This window comes from Bos indicus x Bos taurus, chromosome 26, assembly GCF_003369695.1.
Source record: "Bos indicus x Bos taurus breed Angus x Brahman F1 hybrid chromosome 26, Bos_hybrid_MaternalHap_v2.0, whole genome shotgun sequence".
Classification (NCBI taxonomy): Eukaryota; Metazoa; Chordata; class Mammalia; order Artiodactyla; family Bovidae; genus Bos; species Bos indicus x Bos taurus.
The window spans coordinates 47,182,120-47,195,506 of NC_040101.1; the positions used below are offsets into that span (position 1 = coordinate 47,182,120).

The 13,387-nt window shown below is 35.2% G+C and overlaps 1 long non-coding RNA gene across 1 annotated transcript in view; it reads right to left on the reverse strand.

Moving 5' to 3' along the window:
- LOC113884541 overlaps positions 1 to 13,387 on the reverse strand; it is an 854,339-nt gene that overhangs the window by 271,927 nt on the left and 569,025 nt on the right. The window contains exon 2 of the long non-coding RNA XR_003508902.1: positions 11,718 to 11,793. This is a non-coding gene — a long non-coding RNA (uncharacterized LOC113884541). The remainder of the gene's footprint in view (positions 1 to 11,717; positions 11,794 to 13,387) is intronic.

Consider the following 13,387-nt stretch of genomic DNA (forward strand, 5'->3'; position numbering starts at 1 on the left):
TGAGAGACTGATAAATATATGTATATTTTACATTAGAGTGAAAGCAAGTATAATATTAGTCAAAGAAAATCAACTTTCAAAATATACAATTGTGAAGTTCCATGCGCATTTTTATGTGCACATAAAGGTCTGTGAAAATGATAGCTGCTCAGTCATGCCCGACACTTGTGACCCCATGGATTATATAGTCCATCAAGTTCTCCAGGCCAGAATATTGGAGAGGCAGCCATTTCCTTCTCCAGGGGATCTTCCCAACCAGGAGATTAAACTCAAGTCTCCTGCATTGCAGGCAGATTCTTTACCAGCTGAGCCACTAGGGAAGCCCATTTATATAAATATGCATATATACATATGAAGAATATAATGAGGAAAATAAAGAATAAAATATACAAGGAGACTAAGGGTACCTTGTGAAAGTCGCTCAGTCGTGTCCGACTCTTTGTGACCCCATGGACTATACACGGAGTATATGGAACTTTCTGGGTCAGAATACTGGAGTGAGTAGGCTTTCCCTTCTCCAGGGGACCTTGGAAGTAAGTTTTTAGAAAACTAGAAGTAGTTTCACACACACAAAAACAGATTTTTAATTTGCTTGGGGCTGGTGCACTGGGACGACTCAGAGGGATGGTACCAGGAGGGAGGACAGAGGAGGGTTCAGGATGGGGAACACATGTATACCTGTGGCAGATTCATGTTGACATATGGCAAAACCAATACAATATTGTAAAGTTAAAAAATAAAATAAAATAAAAAACTAAAAAAAAATTAAAAAAATAAAATAAAAATCAGTGTAGTTTTTTTTTTCTCTCTTTTTACAAAATTTGGATTATAGAAGCTTAAAATATTCAGCACTTGGTTCAAAATAAATGACCACTATTAATATTATTACTTAAGGAAGAGTCAGCAGCTTCAAATAGAAAGTATAGAATACCACAGTACTCCCCACCTTTCAGGAAGAAAGCAGCACTTAGAAATCCCTGAGCAATTGCTGTAGACCAATATGAGGAAGGTACTTAGTGGATGGAAGCAACATCAGACTTTATTTTTGGGGGCTCCAAAACCACTGCAGATGGTGACTGCAGCCATGAAATTAAAAGATGCTTACTCCTTGGAAGGAAAATTATGACCAACCTAGACAGCATATTAAACAGCAGAGACATTACTTTGTCAACAAAGGTTCATCTAGTCAAGGCTATGGTTTTTCCAGTGGCCATGTATGGATGTGAGAGTTGGACTGTGAAGAAAGCTGAGCGCCGAAGAATTGATGCTTTAGAACTGTGGTGTTGGAGAAGACTCTTGAGAGTCCCTTGGACGCAAGGAGATCCAACCAGTCCATCCTAAGGAAAATCAACTCTGAATATTCATTGGAAGGACTGATGCTAAAGCTGAAACTGCAATACTTTGGCCACCTCATGTGAAGAGTTGACTCACTGGAAAAGACCCTGATGCTGGAAGGGATTGAGGGCAGGAGGAGAAGGGGACGACAGAGGAGGAGATGGCTGGATGGCATCACCAACTCTATGGACATGAGTTTGTGTAAACTCCGGGAGTTGGTGATGGAAAGGGAGGCCTGGCGTGCTGCGATTCATGGGGTCACAAAGAGTCAGACACGACTCGGCAACTGAACTGAATTGAATTGAAGAGTCATAAAAGGAAATATAGAAAGGAGGAATTTTTCATCCCGTATAAGTATAGGAATTGGAGCAAAAACATTAATAACTTCTTGGATATCATGTACATCTTTCTGCTTTTGACCAATTCTCCTCCAGTAAATCTAAATAGGGCTTCCCTCATAGCTCAGTTGGTAAAGAATCCACCTGCAATGCAGGAGACCCCGGTTTGATTTAGTTAAGGTGCCTGAGCTACTGGTAATGGCTGCTTTGCCGCCTCCTGTGCCAATCAGTATCATTGATGAAGCAGTTCTCGGATTGCACAATGAGGGACTTCACTTTCTTGATATGCTTAGGATTTGAATTGAGCCTGTTGTGATAGCGACTGCCTGCTGCTGTAACACATCCTTCTTTATTTCTTACAGCCACCCAAGGAGGGACAAGACTTCTCCAGGCAGCACAGAGCAGAAAGATGGAGTGTCAACATACAGATAATGATGAATATAGAAGTATAAATAGGTATCATGTTTTTCCAAGGAAGATTTTAGGAAGCTTAGAGAGACAGGGTTCAGTTTGTAAATGAGTATGAAAATCATTAGTGAGACATTACAGATATGCCTAGAATGGTAACAGTGGTTATTTTAGTGGAAAATGACTACAACAATAGAAGTTGTCTCTATTTACTTTTTAGTCATGTCTTTCTTTCAGTATAAATGGTATTGCTTTTCATGTATTGCTTTTTAATTCTCTTCTTGCCTTTTAAGAAAAGTGTTATTTTGACCAAAACATAGGAAGAGGTTGGAGAAGGATGGGCAAAATTAAATGAACAGCAAAGGTCTTATATGCCATTCTAAGAGTGCCACAGATCTGTCTCTGGGTTTCTAGCCACTAGAAAAGGGGAAAAAATGTAATAATTTTAGTTATGTGTATTTAATAATAAAGATAATCGCTGATCAGAAAGTCGAAACCTATTTTAGGCCTCACAAGACAAAGAAAAATATTTCTCAGTGAGGTCCTTCAAGATTGTATTGTAGTAAATCTTTTTAACAACTTTCCTTTGTTAGAAAGTAACATGATTATTTTTTTCTTCAAGAACTTCTCAATGCGTAGCTACTCCACAGATGTGGTAATTCCCACCAATTCCCTGAGGACATGAGCTGATGCCACTGTGTACTTGGTATGCCTATACAATGAAAAGGCAAACGTCCTTAGAGAATGTTTTGTAAAACCAAATTTTAAAATGTATTTCTGAATAAAGATCAGATATTACTGTTTTCTGCAGAGGATTTGAACATAGATATTTTTCACTAAAGCCCCAACTGCGTGATTTAGCAGTCAACCTAAACAAATGACTCATCGAAAGGTGCCCACAGAGGACTCATGCATCATTTCAGTTCAGTTCAGTTCAGTCGCTCAGTCGTGTCCGACTCTTTGTGACCCCATGAATCGCAGCACGCCAGGCCTCATGCATAGATATTAAAAACATACAAACCCAAGAACTACATGAGGAGAACAAATGTTTTCCCAGAAATAAAGTGATCTATTTCATACAGATAATATTAGAAGACCAGGGATGCATACTCCAATCCATAAATACTAAATCCTTTGTATCTTGGATACATATATAAGGATAATTATACTGCTGGTCTGTTTTGAGCTTCACATATTCTAATAAAATATCCAATGACTATCTAACCTTAAGAAGTTGAAATCTTGCTGAAATTTCTAAATAAGAAAATGCATACTTCTAGAAACAATGAGATTCATTACTGCAAAGATATATTAATTAAGCTAGTTAAATGCTAGAAGATATTCTATGTACTGACTGACAATCATGATCTTTGGAATAGCTGAGTCAATCATTCCCAATTTACCATTAAGGCTGCTATTTGTTAACCTATATGAAATCAATAATATTTACCATTCTGACCCCTCCAAGTGGGTATTTTATGGAGTTCAACTGAATATTAATAGTTCATGACAACAAAATTATTTCCTGTGTTCCTGGGAGAATGCCTGTCTTTATTCTTTATATCAGAAGTTAGAATCCAGACACTAAGTATACCTACATACACACATAAAATTGACTCCTTTTTATCATGGAAATAGAGTGCACTTTGGTTATTGGCATTCTGGCATACTTCATTTTGTTTGCAAGAGCTTCAGTCTCCAGAGGTGGAGTTTATAACCTAAGCTAAGTCAGTAAGCACTGGCCATGGTGATTGGCTGGCTCAGAGACAGGCATGTGATATAGATGGTCTAAACAGAGGGGATTAGGGACTTTTAGAGAAATGCTATGAATGTTAATTTAAAACCATATGTATCATGTAGAGTAGATAGCATAAATTGAGATCATGAGGGAAGCCTGCCTTAAAATATAGCTATCACCAATGAAATCAAAGCTGACAAGTTGTAAAATCACTAAGCCCTTGGATCAAGCCTTTCCTGAAGCCTAAAGAGGAATTCTAGACTTTCAGATTCATATGTAATTAAATTTATAAATTTAGATAAGTCAGATTCATAAGTCAATAAAATTACTTTGTTTATGCTAATTTGAGTTGTATTTTCTGTTACTTTCACTGTAATGACTCAACACATGTGTGAAGGTACTCATAGATAGGAATGTGTTTATAGATAATCATTACAAAATCACACGTAAAGATTGCATATTATTCAAAATTTTGGTAAATTAATCATATTTTTTTATTTTAAAAGTGTTTATATTAAAAATCATATATAAATATGTGTATGAATTATTGTCTTCTTCCAGAGAATATGCTCAATAATATGTAAAAATTTTAATACGACCAGTGGTGATGAGTGCTAGTAATTGAAGAGAAGAGGAACTATAGTGACCTTACACAGTTCAAAGACTCACAGCTCCTCGGTTACCTTGAAGAAGAGGAAACCTTCCTCATTCTTAATGAAGCAAAAGTCATGCTAGCCATTAATTATATTCCAAGACAGAAGTACCTCCGCTACCAGCTTCCCTATTCTTGATATATGAATCTCAATGTCCAAACAAACAGAAGAACAACTCTGTATTTGAAAAGCTTTCAGAGGAGCTAGGGCTCAGAGATAAAAGCATTTGAAGTGAGAAATAGATATAATCATTAAAGAAGGAGAACCAAATAGCGTGATTCAGTTTGGTCTATGAAGAAAAAAATGCAAACAGTGACAGAAGCTATTGGAGAGGCACTGAATGTAATCTCTATGATGACATTTATAATCTCAAGATTTTGAGAGGGAGAGTTTTGTGTGTGAAATATATGAGCAGGAAAGAAAAAAAAAAGAGAGAGAGAAAGAGAGCAAGAGAGAGAAGCATTAGAGTGTTTTACTGTTGATGAAACAATTTTAAAAATATCACCTCATTTTGGTCTTGCAACAAACCTACACAGGGTGAAGGGCAATTATTATCACCCTCATTTTACAAATGATGAAAGGTAGGTTGATGTCCTCTGTGGCTAAATGACTTTAGTACAGCTAAATAGCTAGTAAATGGTGGGCTTTAGATTATATTTCAGATCTTCTGACTGTAACTACTCAAAAGTTTTATACCAATTTCACACTATAATATGCCACTCATAAACCACAAATAAGTATTCAGTCTAAATAGTTGCTAATATAATTTCAAACAGAAAAGCTTTGAATATTTGGTCACATCCTAGTCTAACACATTCCAACTGTATTTCTTGGCTCTGATATATCTATTTACTTTATTTCAGAAAATATTTTCTCAATAAATTTATCAGATTTATTATTATTGGAAATAAAATAAATTATAATTTGGCTAAAATCATCTTTTGAAAATTCTTATAAAATACTTAAGAATTCCTATAGTTGTTTCTGTGTGAATCTTTAAAACTTCTCTAAATCCTCTGATACCCCTTCACTTCCTACATGAAAGGAGAAAAGCCAAATAGCTATTTACCCTATATACTCTAGAAAAAGCAGTGGCCATTCGATCCATTTGTGTGTCACAAAATATAAATGGAAAAACCTCACTGGTGGAAAGTTTGATTCTGGAAATATACGATTCTGGGAAGTTTGGCTTTCCTCCAGTAAAGAGTCACTACATTTGGTGCATCTTTTCTCTTCTTGCTTTACGTTTGGGCACAACACCTGCAAAGGCAGTAGTCATCAATTCCGAAATATCTAGATAATGCTTTTTCTTCTTTTTTCTGGTCCCTGACACCCCTAAAACAACTTAAAGCATGTTAAGTATGCTTTATGTCACAACTTAGAACAGACAATGTCAATAGCATCATTAGGTAATATATGCATGTGCATCATACACATTTACCTGAGGGCAGGTGGGTACCCATTAATCAAGGAATAAATGTGTGTTCACCATGCTAATATCCTTCAGGGGCAGGGCATTTTTGTTGGATTAAATGTCTTGGTGATGCAGACTTACTTTCCAGTCTTACACATTCCTGTCTTGAATATTTGCTGCAAAAGAACTCGCTTTCCCCAGTGCCATCACCTTTCCCTCGTTTCTGCCCTTCCATCGAGCAGCACTGCTTTCTCATTACCCTATCTTCTGTAACACTGTCTGCTGAAGTCTCGGTATAATACTTCAACCTTAACTGAAACAGTATCTCTTATACAGATGCTTGCCTGATATCTGTGACCAAACCATTTTCTCCTTTTAATCTCCTTGTTTCACTGCTCATGAAGCATTTGTATCACATATTTTAATTTTTGTGGGTGTACTAGTTCTACTTCCTGCCCTCTGCAAAATTATCACCATCACTCCCGGTAGAACACAAAGCTACTGGAGGGCAGGAAGAGTATGTGGTTATTTTTAATTAATAATGTGATTTTCTCTAGCTACCCAGTACATGGAACAGATCCTGATATTGGGGTGATATTGGTGTGATACCCATGAGTACCAAGGTTGATCAGTTGATTTTGCTGTAAAAAATAATTGCCTTCATTGGGTCTTTCTATACTGTTACATACTTGTCAAAAATTATAGTCAGAAAAGAGGATGAGTTATCTCCTTGAATCTTAACTTTTAGAGAGTTTGGTTTTTATAAATATAAAAGGTTCTCAAGAATAAAGATTTCCCAAAAGCACCCATCCATATCATTAACAGGGTTAACAAACTACTGCACACAGGCCAAATCTAGCCCACTGGCTGTTGGCAAAGAGGTACTGGAACCCATGCAGCTTATGTATGATCTAAGGCCACTGTTGCACTACAAAGACTGAGTAATTATCCCAGAGACTAATATATATATTGGTGACTTCCCTGGTGGCTCAGATGGTAAAGCATCTGCCTACAATGTGGGAGACCCGGGTTCAATCCCTGGGTCAGGAAGATCCCCCAGAGAAGGAAATAACAACCCACTCCAATACTCTTGCCTGGAAAATCCCATGGATGGAGGAGCCTGGTAGGCTACAGTCCATGGGGTCGCAAAGAGTCGGACACGACTGAGTGACTGAGTGTGTGTGTATACACACACACACACACATACATACGTATCCCACAAAGTCACAGATATTTAGTATCTGGCCCTTTGAAAGGCTTACTAAATCTTGTGATTAAATTGGTCAAAAGCAACAGTTATTCAAATTGTTAGGTCAAATAAGTTACAGAAATAAAATTAAATAATTTTCTTAAGACAGACCTCTTCAGAGCCTGTGATTCCTATTACATGTTATATCCATTCCTATTATGCATTACTAATTTTCATGTTCCCCAATATTCTTGATCACTGGAAATTTTTAATGGACTGCATCTCATGCCTAGTTACCTGAAGATAACCAGGTTGGCCAATTGTTGTTTTAGTGAATTGTGTGGGAAAAAAAAAAAAAAAAGAAAAACTGAATTGCAGGTTCTCCTTTAAAGTATTGCCCTCTTTTGATAACATTTAACTCTCTGTGAATTGAGATATTATTCTAGTGATTTTCTCTTATACAATTAAGCCCCTTAGCAAACTGACCCATGGTAAAAGGACCACTTAATCTTCCTTCAGGTAAAAGTAACAACGTACCTTGTACTATAAACAAGTAAGGCAGTAATTATCTCAATTATGTGGGTAATTAACATCAAAACAATAGCAAATGTACTTGAGGGGAAATTTTACAATCACAGATTTAAAATTACTTGTGTGTGTTAGTTGGTTACCCATGTCTCTTTGCAACCTAATGGTCTGGGGCCTGCCAGGCTCCACTGTCCGTAGAATTTTCCAGGCAAAAATATTCAAGTGGATTGCCATTTTCTCCTCCACAGGATCTTCCTGACCCAGGGGTTGAACCCAGGTATCCTGCATTGAAGGTAGATGCTATGCTGTTTGAGCCACCAGGGAAGCCCAATTACTTAAAAGGAGATGGGAGGGAGGTTCAAAAGAGAGGGGATATATTTATACCTACGGCTGATTCATGTTGAGGTTTGACAGAAAACAACAAAATTCTGTAAAACAATTATCCTTATACTGAAAAAATAAGTTAATTTTTAAAAAACGGACACGTGAGCAAAAAAAAATCTAATATATATTGAGCCAGTAATACATAATACCAGGTTTAGGCACATTAATATGATTTATTACACAGATACTAAGCCAACTTGATGTAGAAACTACTTTCTATATTTTCTGATTAGTTCTTACATTACTGCTTTGTTCAGTTCTTCCTTTAAGAAAATACAGTTTGCCTCATTTATATTCCTTTAGACATTTTTCCTTCAACTTAAGTAAACATGTTGATGTGTAAAAAGGTGCTATCTCAAAATATATTATTTTCCCAAAGGCTTAAAAGTGTGTAGTTTACTTATTTCATTCGTTTAACCTAATATGTGATATAAACATAATTATAATTAAGTTGACACGCACATACTCCAAAGAGATCATCTAGGATTATCTCACAAAGGTAAATTCAGTATATAAAGATCCATAGCCTCAGATTTATAAATAATGCAACTCATTTACTATAACCCCAAACACCTTCCGATTATCAGAGGAGAGACAGCACAGTGTAGTAGAACCTATTCTGATTTTGGAGTCAGACTCCAGTTTGAAACTTTGTCCCTTTGTTCTTCCAACTTCATTTTTCAAGTGGGCAAAAGTCTTCTGACAAGTAAAGCCTGAGTACTTTGGCACTCGGTATTAATGAAGTACACAGGGAACTTTATCCCACAGTTTGGGAGTGGAACATATTTCACCTATTTCTCATAAAGTTCCTTCATTGATGGTCTCTAAGATATTCTCTTTGTTCCAAGTTTGTTTCCTTGTCCTATTAGTACAATTGAAAACACTATTAGTAATACCTATAAATGGAATATGTCCTTGAATACCTTACCTGCTAAGTATTTACTTAATAATTATAAAATTACTTGTAATATATAAATAAGATATACACAGTGCTTTAAAATAAAAAATAAATAATAAAATCTGAGCATAGGCAAGGTAACAGCTTATCAAACAAGTAGTTGAAACACATTTTGAGGAAGGTTTTGAAAAATTACTAAAATCCTTTTCAACTTGATTGTATTCCTGGTAATTTGCTGCAGAAGAGTGCCCAAAGTGTTATCAGTTACCCAAGGAAATAAACAAATATTCTTTACACTAAAGTCAGGACACATGCATGTGTGCACATGTGCACACACGCATGCACACACACACACACACACACACACAAAGAATTTCCCTAAAATCTCAAAAAGGGAAAATGAAAATGTTCTATATTTTTAAGGATAATCTTTTTATATATAAACAGAACTATAATGGCCTCATCCTTATTTATTATTCAATATTTGAACACACTTCTACCATACAAGTTAGGTAGAGAGAGGCACATGAAAAATACTTCTTCTCATGCTTCATGGAATTTATTATACTGAAAGGTAGAGAACTGGGAGTGACTGCATATGACAGTGTTTGTGCTAGAAACTGACGCTGCTCTAAGAATACCTGCCTATCTCTACCTACACACATATGCAAACACACAACTTTGCATGTTAATATATGCTAATAATTGAAATAATAAGCTATATACACATTTTCTTGGAATAGTCAGAGAGAAAATTCATTGGCATTTATCCTGACTACAAATAGAAAGAAACTTTAGGACAGGAAACTAGTCTTTTCAATGATTATTTTCAAGATTTTATGATTGAAAATTAATTTTTTTAAATGTGCAAATGTATCATCTGAAATATATGGTTCCACAGAAATTTAAATACACTTATATGAGGAATAACGCTATTGTTGGAATTATAAGGTCTCGTGTACATTTAAATATACTTACAGACATATCTTATGTATACACAAAAGTTCCTAAAGCAGCACTTTTAAAACTTAAGATTTTCTAACAAATGAATTCATAATTACTGACAAGAGAAAATTATTTCAACTCTCTATTTTCAAAATTCTATAAATTCTCCTACTAAATGGCTTTTAATGTCACATTTATAATTTTATAGTAAAATTATAACATTGCAAATGTGTTGCTATTGTTAATCTTTTAAATTTTGAGGTAGCAAACATTCATGGAGTGCCTACTACACCCCAGCAATAAGATAGATATTATAAATACAATGGTGGACAAGAGAGACAAGTTCTCTATCTTTCAGTAACCCACATTCTGCTAGGAGTGAGAGGATTTCAGTAATAAACAGGCATGTGTATACAGACAATTTATTTCATGAATTGCAGATTCATGTATTTCTTCTTTTTTTTTTTCTTCGTTTTTTTAAAATTTTATTTTATTTTTAAACTTTACATAATTGTATTAGTTTTGCCAAATATCAAAATGAATCCATCACAGGCATACATGTGCTCCCCATCTTGAACCCTCCTCCCTCCTCCCTCCCCATACCATCCCTCTGGGTCGTCCTAGTGCACTAGCCCCAAGCATCCAGTATCGTGCATTGAACCTGGACTGGCATCTCGTTTCATACATGATATTTTACATGTTTCAATGCCATTCTCCCAAATCTTCCCACCCTCTCCCTCTCCCACAGAGTCCATAAGACTGTTCCATACATCAGTGTCTCTTTTGCTGTCTCGTACACAGGGTTATTGTTACCATCTTTCTAAATTCCATATATATGTGTTATTATACTGTATTGGTGTTTTTCCTTCTGGCTTACTTCACTCTGTATAATAGGCTCCAGTTTCATCCACCTCATTAGAACTGATTCAAATGAATTCTTTTTAATGGCTGAGTAATACTCCATTGTGTATATGTACCACTGCTTTCTTATCCATTCATCTGCTGATGGACATCTAGGTTGCTTCCATGTCCTGGCTATTATAAACAGTGCTGCGATGAACATTGGGGTACACGTGTCTCTTTCCCTTCTGGTTTCCTCAGTGTGTATTCTCAGCATGTATTTCTTCTTTAAAAACATTTGTTTTTTCTAAATCATCACATTCTACTCTTAATTGAGGTTTTAAATGTAAGTTTCATCCACTGCTGTCTCAATTTGAAAGAAATTGTCTATTTCTTTACCTATTTCCATAAGTTTCTATCTCTGGTTCTATTTCCACAGATTTAAAATATTATTAGACCACAAAATATACTTCTCCTTGCTTTCACTGAAGCTATTATTAGCCAAATTTTATCTTAATTCCTATTTTGTTACTCTAAACTTCCAAAAGCCATTTCTTCTACAATCAAAGCACAAGCTTCAATTCAAAAATACATAAAAGAAAATTGATTTTCATCCTGAAAATGTCAAACTTCTGCCTATAATACTCAGCTATGGTTTTCTGAAACAGCAAAGTTCAAAAAGAGCCATCGACCTGATGGCCCTTTGACACATGATGATGGATTCAATGTGTCTACTACCGTACTGCCAGAATGTCCTCCAAGAGAATGAGACAATCAATGAAGAAAAAAAAAATCTAAACTGGCTGAATGCTTGCTTGTTTTAAAAGAACTAAAAGAAAAATACTGGTCTTTCACTTCCTCTGGGGAAAGAGTTTTATAAACTCTATTAACTTGTTTCTCTCTTTCTGGCTTTGATGAATCAGATAATGCCTAAAAGTTAAACTCTGTATATAGATAATAAACTTAAAATATATCTGCTATGTATTGTTCTTCTCCAAAAGAGAATGAAAATATGAAATTTTAAGAAAAAACATAAACATTACTCACCCTTGTGTCTTGTCTTTCTCTCATTCAGTGATCTTGGCAACTTCAACTGTGTGTAGTGAATAATGCTTCCATTTTCCTATAGGATAGAGTTATTGATCAGTGACACATCAAAGCAAAGACTTTATTCAGATACAGAACATAGGAGCAATTCATTTTCTTATAGATTATACTTAGGCTTACAATGAATTAATGCAAATTCTGATAAGTAAATTGTGCAGTCATAACTTAAGTTTTGGAAGCGTCACACTTCTGATTGAAAACTTAACTCTCAGAATGCATACCAACACAAATACTCCATAAATGTTCTTTACTTGAAAAACAACATTTCACTCTCATCTGCAGATTTTATGCCATGTGACCAGAGTCCTAACAAGGAAGCCCAGTACAAATTCTCCTTTAGTGACACTAAAAATATGGTTTTTTATAGTATGGTAAATAGATGCGGGACAATTAAGAACAACTATATAGATTGAAGATCACTTTTGAGTACAGCAATTTTAGTTTTCAGAATGTTATAGAATACTGTTATTTCCTTTAGGTTCACAAACTTTGTACCTATGCTTTATGAAAGATGAAATGGATGATTTTATGTTAACGTAATGAAAAGTTCTAGGACATTTTAGCTACTGTCATTACTGCTACGAAATTTTAATCTTCCTCAAAATTGAAGACTTTGTATTAATTATTCATAGTTCTCGCAGTTCTGTTAGCACTGCATTGAGTGTATGTGTGTGTGTATATATATATATATATACATATATATATGTATATATATATATATATAGCAGGCAATACAGACACACATAAATGGAAACAGCTATTGTTTGTTTGAAACACCTGAACATGTTCCCTTGAAATTCTGAAGTTAGATAAGAGGCTGAAAATGCTCTTCATTTATAAAGCACAAAAATAATGATTTGTTTCTCAAAACTAAACTTTGTTTGTGAACTACTGAATAAGTAGAGATAAATGCATAAAAAATACATTTTAAAATAGTACTTCTAAAATAATCTACATTAAATAGCAGAAGGCAAATAACATGCAAAAGGAGATAATTTCTTATAAAAATTTAGAGCACACAATTGAAATTTTTAAAATATTGTGTTTACATGAACATATTAAGATTTATATATAAAGTAAAAATTAAGAATGCATAAAAGTGAATATTATATCTCTTTAGAAACTAGGGAATATATAACTTTAAGGAAAAAATAAATTAAGATAACTTCAATTTTTTAAAAATTAGATCAGATCATATCAGATCAGTCACTCAGTCATGTCCGACTCTTTGCGACCCCATGAATCGAAGCACACCAGGCCTCCCTGTCCATCACCAACTCCCAGAGTTCACTCAGACTCACGTCCATCAAGTCAGCAATGCCATCCAGCCATCTCATCCTCTGTCGTCCCCTTCTTCTCTTGCCCCCAATCCCTCCAGTATCAGGGTCTTTTCCAATGAGTCAACTCTTCACATGAGGTGGCCAAAGTACTGGAGTTTCAGCTTTAGCATCATTCTTTCCAAAGAAATCCTAGGGCTGATCTCCTGTAGAATGGACTGGTTGGATCTCCTTGCAGTCCAAGGGACTCTCAAGAGTCTTCTCCAACACCACAGTTCAAAAGCATCAATTCTTTGGCAATCAGCCTTCTTCACAGTCCAACTCTCACATCCA